Consider the following 10,447-nt stretch of genomic DNA (forward strand, 5'->3'; position numbering starts at 1 on the left):
GGTTCCGACATTATCGTCATCGGACTAGCGCTAATTCGACGTCGAACAGACGCGTCGCGACGCTTGGCACAAGCCTGCTTTCCTACCTGCCTGACCTGTCACAGTTGGCCGCATTCGCGTGTGTCAGGCCTGCCTGCCTGCCTGCTGCTTTCGTACGATTACCCATCTACATATATACACCTACGTATACACACACACATATATATATACATTTTAAACACGTGAGTATGACTGTATCGAAAGCTTCCTTCGTGCAGATGAAGTCAGCTTGAACATACTTGTACACATAAAACTTATACACTTTTTCTTTCTCATATATATATGTACACGCGTGTGCGTGTGTACATATACGACAACGAATTAGATAGAAACGTTCTGTCCACAGCAGAGTTCGTTTCAGTCACCTTTTTCTTTCTCTCTCTCTTTCTCTTTCTTGGCCTTTCTATCTGTCTTTCTCTTTCTATCCATTTATCCATTGCCGTTTGCGAGAATCTACTTCGCTAGTTCGCGAATAGGACAATATATATATATATATATATTTCATAGTCTGTCTCGTTCTATCATTATATCATTTCTCTCACTTGTGCATTTAACAGACTGTAGACACGCTGTCCTCGTTAGGCCTCCTCCTATCGTGCTCACTTCGTAGTAGTTGTCGTCGTCATAGTAGTCTCCGTCATCGCCCCCGTTGATCGAGGTCAGCCGGACGTTCGTATGTAACATGTATGTACATATTATGTACATCTAAGTTTCTGTTTGTAATGTCGTTATACGTTGAGATCGTGCAAAACTAATGATGACAGAGTCACGTTTCGTCAAAATTCGTGCACGCACCTAAATTACATTTTTTTTTGGAATATATCATTTGATATATTATTGCGTTCTTAATTGTGTTATACACGCGTTAAGTACGTTTCTTTTTTATATTCATTTTCGAGATTTTTTGTCTACAAAATTATCGATCGTACACAAATTGTATCTTATTATATTATTATAAGTATATCGGTTTAGTATTAAATTGGATGACATCTGTAAAGAAAAAAAAAATAAATAGAAAGGATAATAATTTTGTATCAGTATAACCAGACCTCAATTTTCTATCTTAATTCGAAACAAACCAACACACGTGTGTCACTTTTAAACACACACTTATTACACATATACATGTAAAATAATCACAGTAGTAGTTAGGTGGACTTTTAAACTCATCGTTTCCGACGTCTGAACAGACCAACAGCAGCAGGGATGATCCCCTTCGCCACTTCCGTAGGGCACCCCTTGGCACGCTTATTTATGGGGTGACATCGGGCAACGATATTAATTTAAGCCCTTAAACGCGAGAAACACGGTGAGGGGCGGGTGGGGGGAGGTAGGGGGTAGGGCGCACGAGTCGACACGTGCCGCGTCTCGAAAAAAAGGGCGAAGGGTGTTAGAGAAAGATAACGATAGGGATTAAGGTGCAGCCAAAGTGTTGGGCGGGAGGAGAATACAATGTTGAAGGTAAAACCACGTGGGCACGTGTACAACGCATATTCACGCTATTATACAATGTGGTTTTATACTTTCGTCCACTTTTCCACATCCCTTTATTTTTTTTTTTTTTTACGAACTGATTTGTTCTGGACTGATAAACATGATACATGCGACCCTTAGTATAAACCCTTATAATAATTATAATATAATGTAATCGTTTGCGTAACCACGTATCGATTATTTCATCTTTTCATTGGTCGATACTGTTTATTCATATATAATAAAAAATGCATAAATTTTCTAAATATAAAAATTATGTTGCGTTTAATTATGTGTTTGAATTTTAATAGATTTAGGATTAACGATTAGCGAAGTATCGTTTGTTTTTAAAATAAAAAATATAATAATGTATGTCTTCGGAAAGATTTATAAAAAAGACTCGGAACATTAATGATCAAGTTGCTGAAGAAGTCCTAATAAAGGGACGAAACGTTCAATGAGATCAAATTAAACGTTCTAAAAACATTTTTTCAACCTGTCCGATTTCCTTAAGACACGTTTATTAATAAAAATTATATTTGCATTAATTGAACATTATATTGTTGTTTTTATCATTATCAATCTTCTCTATTTTTTCGTCAATAGTTTGATATATTTTTGATTATTACGTTATCACCAATAGTTTTTGCGAAGAGAAGAAGAATATTTTTCATGAAAAATTGTAAATAAATCATTTCGAAGATAATAGAAATTTTCTAATTACACGAATTCATATAACGTCTAACATATTAAAACTTATATAGAAATCTACACTGTATTTTATTTTATTTAAAGAAAATAATTTACATGAACATTTTGCATTTAACGATAAAACGCGTATAATTTCGTCAATAATTTCGATTAGATCAAGAAACGTTTTTTGACAATAGAAATATTTTCTTGTTTTTCTTTTCTTTTCTTTTTTTATCATTCGCTACTATTAAAAGAGATCCCGTCGTAGTACACACCTTAATCGTTCGAAAATAAAATAAATAGTACGGGATCGATCGATTTCGAAACGCCCGTTTCGGGTTTTCGAACGTGAACGTAAACACGATGCGCGTGCATTTTGGGGTTGCATGGTATAGAAAAAGAGAGAGAGAGAAAGAGAAAGAGAAAATTGCGCTCGCGCGGTTAAGTGCGAAACTGTACGCACGTGCGTGTCGAACGATACGATCGGGAAGGGTGCTTTTACTCAAGTTTGTGCATGTGGGCACCAAGTGTGGCAGGTGCCGAGAGCAAACAGGCTCGTGCGCCTTCAGGGTTTATTCCTCTTTCTCTCTTTCCTTCCCTCTCTATTTTCATCCCTCCACGAAAGACGTTCTTAATGCTTTAATCGCGTATCGGAGGATGAAAGCGTCGAGAAAAGCTCGGGACGATGATGATTCATATCCCTGCTTGAATTATTAATAACACCGACTTTCCAAACGAATTACTGATAAATCCTTATTTTTTCGGATAAAAACAAATTTTCCTGTTCGTTGCATTCCAACTGTATAATATATGTTATTTATCTAACATAATCGATAATTGAAGTATCTTGTAATCAAGTATACGATTACGTGTCAATATAAAATTATAATCGTATGATATAATATTGGAAACACAAAACAAAAAATATATTCATCTAATATATTTATAAATCAGTACAAACTTGTTGAACATACAATTGAATTAAATGATATATACATATATAGAGTTCTCCGGGAAAACTTTAAAAAAAGATTTCTAATTTTCAAATATAATTTATAAATTAACCCTTCTTTGCATGATTTTTTCTTTTCTTTTAAAATAAATCAGGGTGATGTAATTAATGCTCTAGATTAAAAGGAAAAATATTTAAAAAAATCCTAGTGCTATTTTTTGACAACTGCGTTTTGTTGTACGCAATAGTCGCTTAAAAAGTTGCCAGCAACAACAAATATACAGTACAAGGGTTTTGAGTACCTTTTTTTCTTGACTAAATATTATGATTGAAATTTCCATCATCATGCAAAGAAGGGTTAATTCTATCTAAAAATAAAAAACATACAAATTAATAAAAGTTAATATTTTTCATTAACACAAAAAAACAATAAATATCCGAAAAAAAGACCTTAAAGAGAAAAGAAGAGAGAAGAAAAAATTCTATGTAAATTTAACGGACACTCGGTAGAATTTCCAGACGGTGTGGTGTGCACGTTCTTTGAAGGATCTCGGAGACGAGTGGTTAAGAGGTGGGTGGACGACGAGCCAGAGGGATGGAAGCTCGTTCAAGCGGTTGGAGAAACGAAGGAGGAGGAAGTTGGAGGTTGGAGGTTGGAGGTTGGAGGTGGCAAACTGAAGGGCGGGGGAATAGTAGAAGAGGGAAAGAGAGAGAGAGAGAGAGAGTGCCAACGGCATTGGACGACGCGTCGTTACCGTTAACGACGGCCACCGATTGTCCCAACGATGCCACCCACCCCACCCACCCCTCCTCAACCCCCTCTCACTCCCACGCCAAGCCGTTGACGACCGGCGTCGAGTCGCCTTATTGCTGCGATAAATATAAAGCCTACTCTCCGCAAAAGCTTCTATACTATCACCTCACTCCCACTCAGACTCCCACTCTCACCCCTCCCACAACCTTTCCCCTCGCACTCTTATTTTTTCTCTCTTTTTCTCTTTCTTTTTCTTTCTCTCTTTCACACTTCCCTCGTTTCCTATTTCCATTCTGAACTGGTGACTCTACGCCTACAGCACCCTTTACCCTGCACACCCTTCAAAGCCATCCCTAAAAGTCGAGATTTAGGGTAGCTCGACCTTTCAACGCCTCCGAACAAAAAGAAAAGTATGGAACGTTTAACATTTTTCTCTTTCTCTATAAGAAAATATTCGCAATCATAGATTATCTTTTTTACTTTTTCTTCGTTTATTGTTTTGTATTAGTATAATTGGTATATATATATCTAATGATTATTAAAATTAAGATATTATAAAATTCTTCGTGAACTTGATCGTATGAGTTGAAATATATGTTGGAGTAAAAAGATAGTTAAGATCATATATCCTTCTACGTCTTTTCTTTTGGTAAGACATTAAAGATATTAGAAGCGTGTCGAGTAGAAAAAGAGAAAGAGAAAGAGAAAGAGAGAGGGATAAAAACAGCGACCCTTCCGACGTACATTCAAGGGACATTAAAGATATTAGAGACGTTAAAGAAGATACGCATGCTTGTCGTAGGGTGGCACGTTCGGTAGGAAGGGCTCGACACCACGTGCACTATCCTCTTTCATACTTTCACCCCTCACTCACCCTCACCCCCTCTCTCTCTCTTTCTCTTTTTCTCTATCTCTTTGCCGTCATCCACGTGCCCGTTCTTTCCCGCGAACGTGCGTGCAAACACACATACGTATACGCATCCATATCATCCATAAATACATACATACATAGATATATGCACACACACACATATGTATGGACGTCGCGACGTGCAACGAGACTTGACAACGCGCCAGATGTCACTTACCGTTTTACGCCATTAATGAATAGGCGATGCCATGCCCGGCTAGGGTGTTCGCTCGATTACCAAGATTAAAGAGTCCGCGCTATACTAAAATCGATAAACGTGATATGCGACGAAAGAAGAAAGAACGAAGCGTTACTTTATACGATCATTAATCATTGTAAACTAATAGGACACGTAATTTTTGTTCTTTCTATTATTTTCTTTTTATATACATATGTGTATGAACTACGTACCACGGCATCATATCACAGCATATTCGGTGTGAAAATAATTCATATATTATATTTCAACAGAATTAAATTATATATTTAATCTTAATAAATCGTGATTATTTTATATAGTTTTTTTTTCTTCCGATTAAAAATTATTACATCCAATAAGATAAAATTTAGAATAAATAACAAATGTGTATATCTAATTTAATCTTCGATAAAAAGAGTACCTACGAATATTTCGAAACATTAAAAAAAAAAAAAAAAAACAGAAAGAAAGAAAGTAGGAAAAAAATAATAATAAAACGTATATAAATATTATTATAATATTACAAAAATGTATGTCTGCTTAAATAAAAAAAAGAAGAAGCTGAACTTTACAGATTAAGTTGCTGAAGAAGTCCCAATAAAGGGACGAAACGTTCAATTAATCAAAACGAAGTTCTAGTTCTTTTTAATGTCCAAATTCCCTACGATACCTATTTATTAATTATTATAAAGGACCCATGTGAAAAATGTCATCGTCGTCCTAGTAGTAGCAGTAATAGAACATAGGACGCGTAGAAAAAAAATCGTATTTATTATATTATCGCAAAAAAACCAAAAGAAAGAACATTTTTGCGATAAACATTTTCACAGAGAATCGAAAAGCGTCACCACTTCGTAGCCACCCGTAGTGTGAAACGGTTGGGGAAGCTGTATGCCAGCTTCCGTTCCGTTGCCTCTGATTCCTCACACATATCTATATACATATACATAGAGATAGAGATGAAAACACGCCCACGCAAGCACACACATACACGTATAGAGATCACCAACAGCAGCAGCAGCAGCAGCAGCAGCAGTAAACCTACCGTCATCTCTCCTATTCGTGTCTCACTCACTCTCTCTCTCTCTCTCTCTCTCTCTCTCTTTCTCTCACACAAAAATATATATACATATATAAAGAAGCATACTGTACACGTTTACACAGACACAGGAAACTTTAAACCTTGCTTCGTCCTCGTCCTCTTTCCCCAGTCCAGCCAGCTTTCCTAACCACTACGAGCCAGCACTCTGCACGCCACGTTTAAGTATCCCTCATCCCTCCCCACCCTACCCACCCCACCCTGTCGTTCATGCTAGTAGCATGAGTAGTACCACATTCTCAACGTGACTAAGAAGAAGAAGAAGAAGAAGAAGAAGAAGAGGAGGAGGAGAAACTGGACTAGAAAGCACACTGATATATACCATAACTGTGGATGAATAACTAATACCATCAAAGGAAGAAGGAATCCTCTTTCTACATCCACCTACCTATCTATTTATATATCTACCTATTTATCTATCTACCCACCTAGGTGGAACGCGCGTTGTTCTGAAACTTCGACCGTGCTACATGAAATTTCAGCCCCCTCTTCTTTCTCTCTTCTTCCATCTATTTCTCTTTTTATCGAAGTGTATTCGCGATCATCAAAAGAACAAACGAGAAGGGGTAAGTCATAGATTGTATAAAATGTAATAGTTGTTTGTGGTAGTAGTGTCTATGATTTTTGCCTACTCTCTAGTAGTCAATGAATAATTAGGATGAAAGGCTACTAAAGAGAGAGAGAGAGAGATAGAGATAGAATGTGAGAGAAATAGAAACATAGTTTGACTGTAGGTGCAAGTCAAGAGAGATCCATCTGTGAATTCAGGACACTCTTCTACGAATGATGCTTTAGAGAGACATCGAACCGTTTCAACCATTGACTAAACTTTTGCTACGGTGTTTTAGATGGCCAAAGAGAAACGGAGATAGGTATAGGAGAGTAAAGGGATGGAAGTGTAGGGTAAGGACGAATTCGGAATAAGCAACCAAAGACTCTTTCGTGTCATTAAACTTTGAAAGTATCTTCTAGCTTTAATTTTAACATTTTGTTCTATTGTTCTTACCTTTTTCCTGTTTCAAATTCATCATCTTTTTGATTTTCATTTAATCATGTATCCTAGTTACACGAAATAAAGTATTATTCTTTTGTAAAAAAGAACATTTTTATTATCAAAACTAACGAGAAAATGTGTGTGTTACATTTTCGGATACGTTTTTTGATAGATTGCAACTTTGTTTTTATAAAATCGTACACAAAATAGATTTAAATGATAATATTATAATTGATATACTTTTTGTGTGATATTATATTAGGTCATTCCAAAAGTTTCTTGTTTTTTGTTTTCTCTTGCAAATAGTAAATCTTACACGTGGACAATATTTGTTAATTTATGATTATTCATCTAATTCATCTACGCGATCCATTCAGCTTTATTATTTTTCTCGATATCGTTTAAAACTCACGCGATCGATTAAATAATATAAAATTACAAAAATATTTTTTGCGCGTGTGTAAAATTTATTTAAAAAAAAAAATAAGCAAAACACGTTTGGGCCAAGCTATTTTATATTTGTATAGAAAATAAGATGGAAACAAAAAAACAAACAAACCGAACGAAATAATTTATCGCAATAAACTTTAATTAAGCCATTCGATAAAAACCACCAATCCCTGTCTTCTACACCCACCCCTTATCCCCCCAACCCCGTTTCTGTTAAAAACTTCACTTCGCGAATGGTGCATTGTAACCAAACGATTTTCGAAGCTGAAAAGTACCTATAAGGGTGTCGTCCTACGAATAGGAAAACTTTGATGTAGGGTGAGAAATAAAAAAGGAGTGGGGTAGATTAAAGTGAACTTTTTTCAAACGAAGGTCATAGAAACGTCGTAGTATCCGGGCATCGAGCGGTCTAATCTCTTTGGCAAACACTTTGCTAGGACGAGGTCGTCCTTGATTTTAGCCACGAAAAGGGGACTTGCCATGGCTATCGGGGGATAGAACTTAAGCGTCAATGGTGACAGCCACAGATGGCACTTGCCGGCTTGTTTGTCCGTAAAACTTTAGCCCCTCGCCTATGAAAACTCCGATGATCCACCCATTCCACCCACTCCCCTCCTCATAGGGCTTCGTTATACTGATCGATCTAAACCCACGTAAATTGTTCGATATTTCGTTGATGACGTAATCCAAGATAACGTGTTAAATATAAAAGAGAGAGAGAGAGAGAGAGAGAGAGAGAGAATGAGAAAGTTCGTTTGTTATTAATTTAATTGTCCTAATTGAGAATGATTTTGTAATTAATAATTAGTAAGATACATTATTGTATTCGGTATCTCTAAATAAAATCATTCAAATTAAAAAAATAATTAATATAACTGATTATTGGAATATTAGACGAACAAAACATTTTTGGTTATTATTTTAATCCATTTTATAGTCTCGCGTGACTAAAATTAAATATCCGATATTTTCTATTTTAGTTGACTATTTTTTCTTCCTACCAATATATATCATATATTTTTGTATGATATATATATATATTATTCGATAAAAATCAATTGAGTATCTTTGTATTATCATTAAAGTTCATTATTCGTTCGTATTAAAAGATGAATATATTTTCTTGGTTTCGCGTTGAAATAAAATTTCATTATAATACAATAACGCAAAAAAAAAAAAAATAAGAAAAATTCCAGTTATAAGGAAAATCGATTAATTGTACGTACAAGTTATAACGATCGTAATATTTTCTTTCAGTTACATTTCAATTTCGATTTACCTATATAAGATTTGAAAGACAATATTGAATTATTAGATTCGCGTTACGTGAAAGAGGATGGCAGTAGCGTAGAGAGAAACGTCGTCAATGTCATTCGATAACATCCTAGCTGGTTGGAGAAACGGAATCTCTGTAGAGATGGGTTCTATCAGCTGGCAGACATGGTGGCATCTACGGTCCGTCACAGACGTTGTTTTCCATTCGGTAGAAAACAATGAGGACGTTTGAACGATGCGATAGGATGCATTACGCGTTTCCTAGTATCTATACATATATATATATATATAAAACGTACATATATATACACACACATATATACGCGTTGGTAGATAAACATCGCGTAGTACGAGACTTTGGTATAATATTGGTATAATAAAAAAGATTTAGTCATTTTATTATAGAGGAATAGTAATAGTAGTATAAATAAAAAGTATAAAATAGAAAGATAGGGGAAAATGTTTTAAAATCTTTGCTGAGTGTTATATTATGTAGAAACCGAATGTTGAGATATTTGATTTTTTTTTTCCTCTTTTTTTTTTCTTTATTCCTTTTTCTCTTTTAACTGTCCAATTACGTCAGAAGGAAACTCTTGCCAACGGGGAAACAAACACATACCCCCCGGACGACGGTAAGAACACGCAACCAATGTTCTCCTTCCTTCCTATCGTTTCTATCGTTTCTACGTTCGATGCTTCTACTTCTGCTACTGCTGTTGCGATCGAAATTGGAGGAGTCCTCCTACAATTCCAACGTTAGAGTAGAAACGTTTGTAACGAGAACGTATCGATCCTCGTTGTAGTAGTAGTAACGTAGAAAAAGGGCATCGTATCACCAAGAAAATGTTCTACGCGGGAAGAGTATCCTAGTCGTTTACCCCACCTCGTCCTTGTCCTCATCCTCGTCCTCATCGTAACGTCGATTTATCTCGAAGGAATCGAACTCGTTCGGTTAGAAAAAGAGAAAGCTTCAACGAGAAGAGTTAGCAATGAAAAAGAAAAAGAAAGAGAGAAAGAGAGAGAGAGAGACTCTGCTAGTTTTCTTCGATCTCTTATTCTCTCTCTCTCTCTCTTTCTCTCTCTCTCTCTCTTTGACGGTAGTCGACGGAGCGTCGTAATTTCAGCAAGAATAGAACGAGGTCGTGAACCAGACGTCGGACGAATGGACAAGAGAGAAAAGTGGGAGGGAAGGTGGGTAGAATGAAAGAGAGAGACAGTGTGAGTGAGTGAGTGAGTGAGTGAGAGAGAGATAGGTTGGGAGAATGGGAGGGTACAGAAGCCAGGAGAGCCTCGTTACGAAATCATTTTGCCGGCGGTGCGATGGATCGATCGTAGCCATTTTGCATGCAGACCCCGAAGCACCGTGCTCAATGATTAATCCCCGAGGCTTGCTCGCTTGCTCATGCTGTTTCCCTCTTCCCGGTATCATCGGATAGGACGAAATTTCGGTTTAAAGTTGGGATCTTCTTCAATGGCGAAATGTCGTTCCAACGACGACGACGACGACGACGACGGGAAAAGGGTCTGTTGTCCTTTTTCCCCTTTTTCACCGTTGGTGTCTCCTTGCAAACTAAATTCTACTCGTTTCTTTCCCTTTCTCTTTCTCTCT

This window comes from Polistes canadensis, unplaced genomic scaffold (assembly GCF_001313835.1).
Source record: "Polistes canadensis isolate GaletaPanama2010 unplaced genomic scaffold, ASM131383v1 scaffold_40, whole genome shotgun sequence".
NCBI classification, from domain to species: domain Eukaryota; kingdom Metazoa; phylum Arthropoda; class Insecta; order Hymenoptera; family Vespidae; genus Polistes; species Polistes canadensis.